This window comes from Dipteris shenzhenensis, chromosome 5 (genome assembly GCF_047967505.1).
Source record: "Dipteris shenzhenensis isolate YYH24624 ecotype China chromosome 5, Dip_SZ_1.0, whole genome shotgun sequence".
Lineage (NCBI taxonomy): Eukaryota > Viridiplantae > Streptophyta > Polypodiopsida > Gleicheniales > Dipteridaceae > Dipteris > Dipteris shenzhenensis.
Genome location: NC_141600.1, coordinates 43549741 through 43561467, shown reverse-complemented (window position 1 = coordinate 43561467; position 11727 = coordinate 43549741). Strand labels below are relative to the sequence as shown.

General features: G+C 42.0%; 1 pseudogene; it reads left to right on the top strand.

Annotated features, from left to right (window-relative positions):
• The first annotated feature begins 430 nt into the window (after positions 1 to 430).
• LOC147902064 (uncharacterized) overlaps positions 431 to 11727 on the top strand; it is a 72879-nt pseudogene continuing 61582 nt past the window's right edge.

Below are 11727 nucleotides of genomic sequence, written 5' to 3'. Positions count from 1 at the left end.
AACAAGGTCCACAGCCTCTCCAAATGGGACTCACAGCTGACCTCATGGCTATCGCTAGCAGCACACTCATCGCCAACAAATAGCTCCTTCCATGCCCGTGCTCGGTGGCCATCAGCCTCCCGACAGCTCCATTGCCAAGCTCAAAGGGCTCCAATGTCATTGATGAAGTAGATGAAGTCTTGTTGATTCTGTCAAAAGCTACAAAATATTCACAGTTTAGGAGTTCTCCTCTCACCGAGCTCCTCGTAGATCGAACGCCATGGGCTCTGATACCAGTTGAGGGGGAAGAGAGGAGCACTCAGGAAGGGATAAGAGACACCGTATATGGTGGAGCAAAAGCTACTCCAGCTTATTCCTCTATCATATATATATGAGTATACATGGGCACTGTACAAGTGGGTGGGCACACTACCCTTTACCCCAACATGACATGCTTGTTGGATTTCATGGATATAAGTCAAAGGACCATGAGTGCATCACTTCTTGCATAATCAAAGTTGGAGAAGGGAAAGAAGGTTATGATGTGATTGTTGATGCATTTGAGACTCGTGTCATCGGTGGTTATGGAAGAGTTTTTATTCCAAACCCACTACATGAAGTGCTTTCATGGTTGGTGGTGGTAGCCCATTGTACTTGCAATCGCTTTGATGCATGTTTTGTTTGAGGGAAGGGGCTGAAATTTTGAGTTTATGGGATGAAAAGCTAAATTCTAAAGTGGGGCCAATTATTGGACATGCATCAGATGGAGGTAGCCATCGAAGAAAATTAATGCTTGCTGATTATGTTCATGTGCAAGGCATTAGATACAGAATTGGATAGGATGAATGGCCTCTTTTAGTGAAAATATCAAACGGAGATGTGTCAGGACTGCATGATTAAGATTTTGTACACAATGGAAGAAGTTGGTCAATCTTCTCGATAAACCAAAGCATCAATTGGCTCTTGGTGATGTGTGGATCACCCTAAACCATGTTATCATTGTGTATGATTCCTTCTCTATTGACAAACATATGCTTAGAGAAGGAGATATTAGGCAGGATGATTGTCAAAATTGGGCTGTAGCTCAAAGGATTTGAAGACAAGTGCAATGGTGCATGGGGGAACTTGCAAACAATGGGTTGGATAGAAATGTGACGAGAAATGCTCATAGAACCTACAAATCCTTGAAAAACATAGCAACACTCTTCGAAAATACGCACAAACTCTCAAAACTCACAAATAGAAGAGATAGAACAAGCGTGCTGGGTACAATCTCCCCCCATAGGAGTGGTGCTCTCCTTCCACCTCCTATGTATTTATATATATTTCTCAAAAAGCTTCTAAGCAAAAATCATACAAAAGCCTCTGTGCTTTCCTCCATGCACCCTTTTACAAAAAGCCCATCCACCTTCTAGAATAGCTGGCTTTTTCTAAAAATAAAGCTTTTTTTTCTAACTTTAGTTTGTACACTTAGCCAAGCCATTAATATTCCAAAATTCAAATATATACATAAGCTTTTGTAATATCAAAGATTAGGCATAAGCCTTATTCATCCCCGCATCACTGGAGTTGCGCCTACGTGCCCAAAATATAGCAGATCATTCTTGCCAGATGCCATTGCCCGATCAATTACTCTTTCCCTGGATTCACATGATCAATAGTAATGAAATGTTTCAAGCATAAGATAAACTTGGAATTAATCTCCACAATCAATCAACCTTTCAGTATTATAGCAACACAAAATCAATAAATCACAGATGAATGGTGCACACATGCGACACATACCATCTCATGGTGCACCTGATGCTACACATGAATAAAATCATATGGGTGGTGTACACATGCTACACATACCATCATTGCGTAAGTGGTGCACACAATGCTACACACTCATACAGCCCGCAGCCGTATATCCAACCATCTAGGAGCACACATGCATCACTATGGAACAATAGCATGCATGCATCAACTGCGTGACAAAAATGCTAGATCTCACTAAACTAAATACTGAAGGATTAAATTAATGGGATAATTCCAATTCTCATAACATCCCTCTTGCTTGAAATCGTAATTCCCCTCAATTGTGCGACAAAAAAGTAGTCAATAAATCAGGGTACTGGGAAAAATATCGCTTGGGCATCCACTTAGCATCCTCAATGAGGTGGTTCTTAAATGTAAGAAGATACGTAGGATACAAGTTTCCATGCCTTGTTTGAGTGATTTGTCGACCAATGATCTGGTTTGGCTCTAAGAGCTGGGTCTCTCCTTGCAGTAATGGTGCATCGTCTAAAATAGGTCAAAGTGGTGGGTTTCCATGGAAAGGTTTCAAGAGGTGCACATGAAAAGAATTATGAGTTTTCAATTGGGTGGTAATTTGAGCCGATAGGCATTGTCATTAATGTGCTCCAAAACTTTAAAGGGACCATAGGATTTAGGGGCAAACTTAACTACAAGGTGTGTCTCAATACTCTTAAGTTTGTGCTTCTTAATACGTAGCATGACTAGGTCACCTTCAGTAAATACAACTTTCTTTCTACCCTTGTTTGCATGTGCAGTATACACAGCTTGAGCATGCTCGATATTCTTTTTGATAGTAGACAAAATGCTAGAGAAATCTTCAGCAAATCGATCAGCAGCCTCTACTTGGTGCTTAAGGTGGTGGGTCAATGGAGTAGGAATGGTCTTTCCATAGACAATTTGGAATGGAGATTTGCCTGTAGCAGAGTGCTTAGTGTTGTTGTAGGAAAATTGTAATATGTGTATAAATTTGTCCCATTTGCCTGGCTAACCAAACACGTAAGCATGTAACATGTCACAAACAGTATTTTGTGTGACCTCGGTTTGGCCATTAGACTCGGGATGAAAAGTAGTGGAAAAATCTAACTTCCTACCAAGATTGTCAAAGAGTGTGGTCCAGAAGTTACTACAAAATTTACTATCCCGGTTTGACACGATTACTTTTGGAAGGCCATGGTGTATAAAGATGTGCTTGATGAACAAATGAGCAACCTAAATTGCGGTCAAGCTCTTCTTACAAGGAATAAAGTAAGCCTACTTGCTAAATCTATCAATGATAGTCCAAATCATATCAAAACCTGAGCTAGTTGTAGCAAATCTAGTAATAAAGTCCATAGAAATCTACTCCCATGGGCCCTCAGGAATTGGTAAAGGCATAAGTAAACCTTGATATTTGCCCTTATAGCTCTTGACTTTTTGACAAATAAGACATTGTGCAACAAAAGTTGCAACATCAACTTTAGCTTAGGCCAGAAAAAATCTTGAATTACGGTTTGATATGTAGCAGCGATGCCTATATGTCCCATGTAGGGTGGCTGATGTACCTCTTCTAGTACCAAGTGTCGGAATGGTGCAGTGACAGACAAATGCTTTTGGTAGAATAGATAGTCATTATGAATGGAAGATGAGGCCATAGGGGTGCTATTAGCTTGCTTAGTCTTATGCCAAATTTCTGAAAAGTCTCAATCAGTAGGATAGTCCACCTTCATAGGATCGAAAGGGTCTCCCTCGATGGCTGAGATATTATTTATGCTAGGTCAATGGCTCAGTGCATCGGCAGCTACATTGTCTTTGCGTGGTTGATATTGGATCATCGGTTTAAAGCTGTCAATAAAGGCAACCCATTTAATGTGCCGATCCAAGATCACCGGCTAAGTAAGGAGATGTCTAAGACTCTAGTGATCAGTCTTAATGAGTAACTCAGAACCCATAAGAAGTGTTTCCAGAGTTTAAGGGCATGCACCACAGTAGCTAATTCTTTATCATACATGGAATAGTTTAGCTCTGCTGGTTTAATTTACGTGACTCGAATGCAATTGGATGGTTATCTTGCATGAGCACAGCCCCAAAACCCTATCCACTAGCATCAGTAACCATGACAAAGAAGGGTCTTGTAAAGTACGGCATGGCCAAAACTAGTGTGTGCGTCATTGCACCCTTAAGTCGTTGAAGATCTAAAGTGTGTTGCTCACCCCAAGAGAAAGCACGAGTCTTACGTAGTAGTTCAGTCAATGGATGTGCCTTGTGTGCAAAATTTCTAACAAATCTCTGATAGAAACTACATAGACCTAGAAAAGATCGTAACTCATGGATATCTTTAGGCTGTGGCTAGTTTACTATCACTTCTACCTTCTTGGGATCTACTCGAATGCCTTCAACTGAAACAATGTGTCCAAGATATTCAATTTCGGGCTCAAAAAAATAACTTTTCTCTGGGTTGGCATACAGTTGGTTCTCATGTAAGAGAGAGAAAACAAGATCCAAGTGTTTCTCATGTTCCACTCAACTCTTGCTATAAATCATGATATTATCAAAGAAAACTACCACAAAGTCTTGATAGGGTAGGAAGATATGATTCATCATCCAAGTAAATGTGGTAGGTGCATTGGTCAATCCAAAAGGCATAACAAGAAATTCATAGTGACCAGTTTGGGTTCTAAAAGTAGTCTTGAAAATATCGGGCTCGATCACTCTCACTTGATGATATCTTGACTTAAAATCGATCTTGCTAAAGATTGTGGATCCTTTCAACTTATTGAGTAGATCATCAACTCTCGGAATGGGGTATCGATTTTTCGCTGTGATTTCATTTAAGGCACGATAATCGATGCACATTCAAAAAGTTCCATTTTTCTTCTTGACAAGAAGAATGGGTGTCCCAAATGGTGAGATACTAGGTCAAATTAGGCCTCTAGCCAAAAGATATTCTATTTGGGATTGAATCTCTTACTGCTCAATAGGATTGTGCCTATATGGTGATTTAGATGGTGGTGTGCTACCTGGAATAAGGTCAATCTTATCTAGATTGAGGTAGGCCAGGGGGTAAGTCTTCCATAAAGCAGTCGTCATAGGTAGCTAGAAAAGGATCCAAAGGCCCTTGCTTAGTTTTCTTAGTCTCATGACTAACCTCAATCTTATTGACCATAACCAAATATGTCTTCTCATGTTTACACAAAGCTCTTTTAGTTATTCTCGTACTTCTTTGTTACATATGACTGCACTATTGCATGAAAAAGAACAGTGTCTTATTTGATGATGGAAGCACCCATGATTTCATTTCGCAATGTTTAGTTGAAAAGTTAGGCCTCACAACCATCAAAACAAAATATAAAGTCAAATCACCTTTTCAAGGATCGAATTATAATTGTTTGCAAATGGTTAAGGATCTTGAGGTGACTTTAGGGCCATTAGTTGAGAGTCATGATTTCTTAGTTGCTCCTTTGCGTGAGCAAGATCTCATTCTAGGGATGCCCTGGCGCATCGATCATAATGCCAAACCTATTTATCTTGAACGCACCATTACTATGAATCAAGGCACTGAGACTATGGCTCTAGAATGCAACAAGAATCTTCCCTCTTGGCCTACATTGTCACATACCCAATGGTGTAGTCGGCATCTTCAGTGTCATTGTCCTCATCCTCACCCTCTTGCTTGAAAGATTTATCATGGGATCCATCATCAATGTAGTTGATCCATGTGGAGTTGTTGCACTGACTATTACCGTTGGTATGTCCATTGGTTCTCCCTCCATTGCCTCCGTTGTTGGTAGCATTCTTTGTTTGGGTACCTGTCTTGTGTGTAGCAAGTGGATTCTTTGGACATTCATAAGATTAGTGTCCCTTCTCTTTGCATTTGTAACATGTGACAAGTTCTTTGGTTCTTCAATTAATACGTGACTTAGTAGGTTTCCAATTAGACTTACCATCATATCTACCAACTTTACCTCTTACACCCTCCTGCTTGAAGTATGAAGTATGCTTCTTTGCTTGAGGGGTGCGAGTAGCAAAGCTTCTTCCCTACTTTCTTTTTGACTCTAATGCCAGATCCATACCATCAGAAGCTATAGATGGTCGAAGCATACGTACATCAGCACGAATAGTAGGGTGTAAACCCTCAACAAATGTACGAAATTGCTCTTTTCGAGACACTTTCTCAATGGTTTGCAATTTAAGTAGAGAGGAAAGATATTTCTCGGTGTATGGGTCCACACTCTCATTATCCAACTACCTCAATCTTTGCCATTGCCTACGAGTATCCTCTTCAAACTGTGTAGGTAGGAAGCGCTTCTTGATTTTATCTTTGAATGCTTCCCATGTCTTTGGAACATGAGTGCTTTTGACACTCCACCATAATTGTGCACTACTTGTCATGTGACTCGCATCAAGTTTTACCTTCTCGATCTCTTCGTACCGTTCTCCCTAAAAGTATTGATTGAAAGAACTAATCCACGCAAGTAAAGCTTGTCCATCTCTTTTACCATCATACTTTGGAAAAGAAAAAGTTTTACGATTAATCTTACCAGACTTCTTCTTATCACGAATCTTGAGTGCTTTCAAGATGGCCTTTCCCACGTTGTCTTCATCCTCACTAGACTCATGTGAACGAGTAGTGTCATGATGTCATCATAGTGAAGTCTTCACATGTCACTTCTTCTTCCTTTGATGTCTCATCTTGCTTCTTCCACACTCACTATCATTGGTGTCTGATGATTTGCTGCTTTCACTTTTTTCATCATCTCTATCCTTCATACGCTTCTTTGTGACTTCAATCATCTCTTTTAACACTCGATTTGTGCATTCTTCGTTGGCTTTATGCGTGTCGCACATGTTGCGCATGTACTCAAGTTCCTGCTCAAGGTCCTGTGCATGATGTCTCCATGCATCCACTGAATTTGATGCATGCATAGGTTCCTCGTCCTCAATCGATATAGGTGGCTTCCAAGTTGTCATCACTTGGCATAGAGCATCTTCAATCTCTTGATGTTATTGCTTCTCATGCTGATAGCATTCTCACCATTCTTCCTCAGTAAGTGTCATCGGTGTTGAACTTCTTCTTGACTGATGGTGATCATTTTCCACATCCTCATCATGATGTAGATCTTCAGGATAACCTATCTCTAATGGAATACACCTTCCAGACATAGTTAAGTATGTGCATGGTGCAAAGAAGAAATCACTATGAAAGGAAATACACACAAGACTTTTCTCAATTCGGTTTCCAAGCTTTGAAAGCAGCTATTTTCTGAATAGTATCTCTGTGGGCTCTCAAATTCACACGATTCCAACAAGTGAATCCACGTTGCAAGGTACAAAGCAAAGCTCATGTCCGATAGCACTTGTAGACTGCCTCCTGCTCTTGTGAACACTTGCTTTTAAGATTCTCCTCTTCCAAAATCCATTGGGTTGCTCCCTTGTTTACCACTTTTGCCTTGAAGGATATCCTTATGACTAGGAACTTCAAAGAATAGAGCAACAAAGTGACTTGATCTAGTGGATGGTCACCAATTGTTAAGGGGACCTGAGCTAGAATAGTACTGGGATGGGGGACCTCCCAGGAAGTTTTAAGAGCAATCTCCCAAGGCTTCCTCGCATGTAGCCAATGGTGCCTTTAGTGCTAGGTATGCCAAGGACTATGCCTTGGTCGTACGCTTGGAGGAGCTAAGGCACAGGTTGTTAAGAGTTCACGCTCAACATCATGTGATCATGTGTGCATAGCACCATCACGTGATCATTTGTGCATAGCACTAACCTTATAGAGTGCTATAAAGGAAAGGGTTAGATCCCCTAACCCTAACCCTAAATGGGTTTGTATATATTCTATTTTTTCAACTAAATCTAGTGTACAGTTAGTCATTTGTGGTGTGCTCTCTAGCTGTGCCCTCTCTCCTCATCTCCACTCTTCTCCTCTCCCCTCTTCATATTTTGTCATGGTATCAGAGCTCCCTTGCCTTCTGCTGTGAGGCATTGTGATTCTTGAGAGTATGAGAGAGATTGTGAGACTGAGAGTTCTCGAGTGTTCTTGTGAGAGTTCACTTCTGTAGAAAATTTCCATTCATTGGAAAGATTTCCATCCATTCAACTCCACTATGAGAGTTCTTTGATTGAAAGCGAGAGAGAGTGATCTTCTTCAAGTGTTTGTGAGAAAGATAGGGAGAGTTCTTCATAATTGTTGACTCTGTGCCAACATGAACTTATGTAGAAAGAGAATGCGATACAACTTTGTGTTACAACTTTGTGATACAACTTTGTGTTACAACTTCTACATGTAGAAAGAGAATGTCTTACAACTTTGTGTTACAACTTTGTGATACAACTTTGTGTTACAACTTTGTGTTACAACTTTGTGATACAACTTTGTGTTACAACTTTGTGTTACAGCTTCTACATGTAGAAAGAGAATGTGTTACAATTTTGTGTTACAACTTTGTGATACAACTTTGTGTAGAGAGAGAAGCTCTCCAACTTGTATAAATACCCCATAATGGAATGAAGCCCACACTCTTTGGGGCATTGTGTTGAGTCTACTTTGGTATTCCAAGCATTTGTCTCAAGTCTCCATGCTTCCTTGCACTGCATGTCCAAAAGCATGTCCTAACCTTGCAACTCCTCCTCCCCTCTCCTCCAACCTTGCAACCCACCCTCTCCCTCTCCTCCTCCCTCCTCCTCCTCCTCCTCTCTCCTCCTCCTTCCTCCTCCTCCTCCCTCCTCTCTCCTCCTCCTCCCTCCTCCTCCTCCCTCCTCTCTCTTCTTTTCCCCATGCTCTTACACCTTCTTCCTCTCCCACTCATATGCTCCCCTAAACCCTTTGTTCCTCAACCCTTAAAACTCCATGATCTACGAGGGAGACGAGTTCTCCACCATGTACTCTACCGTGACCTTGGAACCTCCTTCTAAACCCTGAAACCTCCTTCTAAACCCTGGAACCTCCTTCTGAACCTTGAATCCTCCTTCTAACCCTAGACTCCTTCTAAACCCTGGAACCTCCTTCTAAACCCTGGAACTCTTTCTGAACCTTGGAACCTCCTTCTGAACCCTGGAACCTCCTTCTAACCCTGGAACCTCCTTCTAACCCTTAAACTCCTCCTAAACCCTACAACCCCCAATGAAGGCGAAAGCCTTCATTACCTCAAGAAAGATGATTTACGTTCCTTTTACACATGCATGCACTTTGTTTGCTTACCACACTTAAGCCTAAGTCTCTCATTGGAACATGACTCGAGGTCCTAAGCTACACATATACTACAACCGACAATCCCAATATATCTGTAGGTGACAAAAAGCCCCGAAACCTTGCAAACATAGAATACCCAGCTCTTCATACGAAAGCAGTAGGAGAGAGCCAACATTTGGCTCTGTGCCCACAATAATCTTATGAGAGAGAGAGAGATTCCTCTTCTTCTTGCTTGAAGAATTCTGTCCTTGAGAGAGAGAGAGAGTTCTTCTTTCTATGAGAGAAAGAGATTAAAATCCATTCATGCTAAGAGAAAGTGTGAGAATTTCTATGAGGAATAGAGGACTTTGAGAGATTAGAAGAAAGAGCCTCCATCTCAGAGAGAAAGAGAGACTCCAAAGCAGCAAGGGCGACTGAGTAGCTACAACAACTCCATCATTGCCAAGAGCCAAGGCTTCCAAGGCTCTTCTACAACTTCATTGCACTGCTCCACAAGCCTCTACTAGCTGTCCTGACCACCTACATAGCCACGCGACAGCAGCACCTTAGCCTCTCTTATGACAAGGGGTTGTCAACTGAGCTCCTAGATGGCTACCTTGGACATGAGCCCTTCGACTTTGCCTCGTTCTATTCCTTCTGCAACAAGCAACTAAGGCTCTCCAATAGCAAGCATCACAGGCAGGTCCAACACGTTCAGTGGCGCACTATTGGATCCATCGACACTGACGAATGAATGCTTATAGCACTAGACCTTCCAGCTAGCTCCAGCCCACTGCTTTTGCTCCACAACTCTAGGCTCTACCTACGAGAGCCGCAATTGCTCCAAGCTCTATCTCACATACAACTGCTCCAATGCCTCCACAGAGTCTCTCCGCTCCTTTGCCTCTATAACTAGAGCTCTAGCTCACACCACAATCAATGCGACGCTAGTACACAGTGCCTCCAAGCTCTTGCTCCACCATCTGCAACGAGTCCGTTGATTGTTGGGCAGCCGTGAAGAAACGCGACTCTCCCCAACCAACACCGCTTGAGGCTTCGCCAACGGATGCCTCACCAACCATCACCTCATAGCAGAGCTCCAAAGCCACAGCAACGTGATGGCTCAGCAGCTTGTGCCGCAACGGCACCATCTCTAAGAGCTCACAGGACTGCAAGGGAAATGATGACGGAATCACTAGATTTTGTCAGAATCTTCGAAAGATTCTGGTGCCTCGCATTCTGACACGTGGCAGATAGGTCTTGCCTGAGTTAGGTCAGTAGAACCTGGTTTGGTCAGTGGTCAGAGTTTTGCCACGTGGCAATCTTATCTTATCTGCCAACTGTCACCAACAGCCACGTGTTAGCCCACATCATGCTGCCACATCACCACTACCAAATCATCAAGACACATCATCAGGCCACATCATCAGTGCCATGTCATCAGCCACATCACCTTGCTGATGTCATCATCTGTGCCACCTTAGCAGTGCCACCTCAGCTATCCAGTCAGCACTGACCTCTGTAGGCACACACAATGCTTCACAGTCACTTCATGTGACCACTTCTGCCACCTCAGCACAGGCTCCACTGGCACACCTCTTGCTAGGCATAGTGCCACATCATCACTGCATGTGACTCACAGTGACACATCATCATTGAGCACCATTTGCACTCCTTTTGCCCCTCCACCTAGATCAAGCCATATCTCTTGATCCAGGAAGAATTTGAGGGTGCTCCAAAAAGGAAAGTCGCTCATTTTTTTGTGCTCTACGCATCACATCATGCACACATTTTGGCACAAGTTACACTCACATTTTAGCCTCGTCGACAAAACCACTTCCTTCATGCACATTTGCCTCTACATCGACGCATCTGACCTAGCACTTAAAAAGAACAAAAGAAAAGGAATTATTTGCTGTTCTTTCATCGATCGACGGTTGGTTTAGATCTAGATCAGAGTAGACTAGATCACCATAGAGGGGATGCTTTGAATTTCCCCAAGTTGCCAATCTAAGCCATGCCCAAAATTCCCAACTAGTACTTACTCGGAGTCAGCAGTCCAAACGCTCACATATTGTTTATTATCATTACATTACTTGAAACCTTACGTTCATCAGTTAAGTGAGCAGAATTTAGAGTTCAGAGGCATTGCAGATTGATTCAGTGGGTAGATAGCATTTGATTTCACACACACATGCCACCATTGTAAAGCCTATTCGGCTATCTCATGACATCATGCACATCATTTTAGCCTTGTAAAGCCTCTTGGCTATTCTCGACATCATTGCCACAAGCCTTGTAATACATATCAAATTTTATATACTGCAGTTCTATCTTCACCGATGGTACAGAGATTTCACTTGGCATAGTCAATGTATTTGCAGTTGATTCATACAGAGATTTTCACGACACTTTTGAGTACATGCATTTCTCAATGGTTATCTAGATGAGGAAGTCTACATGCAACAACCAGCAAGTTATGTTGAACCAAGAAAGGAGAAGAAGGTTTGCCATCTCAAGAAAAATCTCTACGGCTTAAAGCAAGCACCCAGAAGTTGGTACAGCAGAATTGACAAGTATTTTGCTGATCTGGGATACATGAAATCCAATGTAGATCATACTCTCTACTACAAAGTTCAAGGGGAAGACATTACTATTGCACTTTTGTATGTAGATGATCTGATTATGATAGGAAGCAAGGATAGCTTCATCAGAAAACTAAAACAAGACTTATCTACAGAGTTCGACATGAAAGATCTTGGACTTATGCACTATTGTCTTGGAATTGAGTTCTGGAGAGA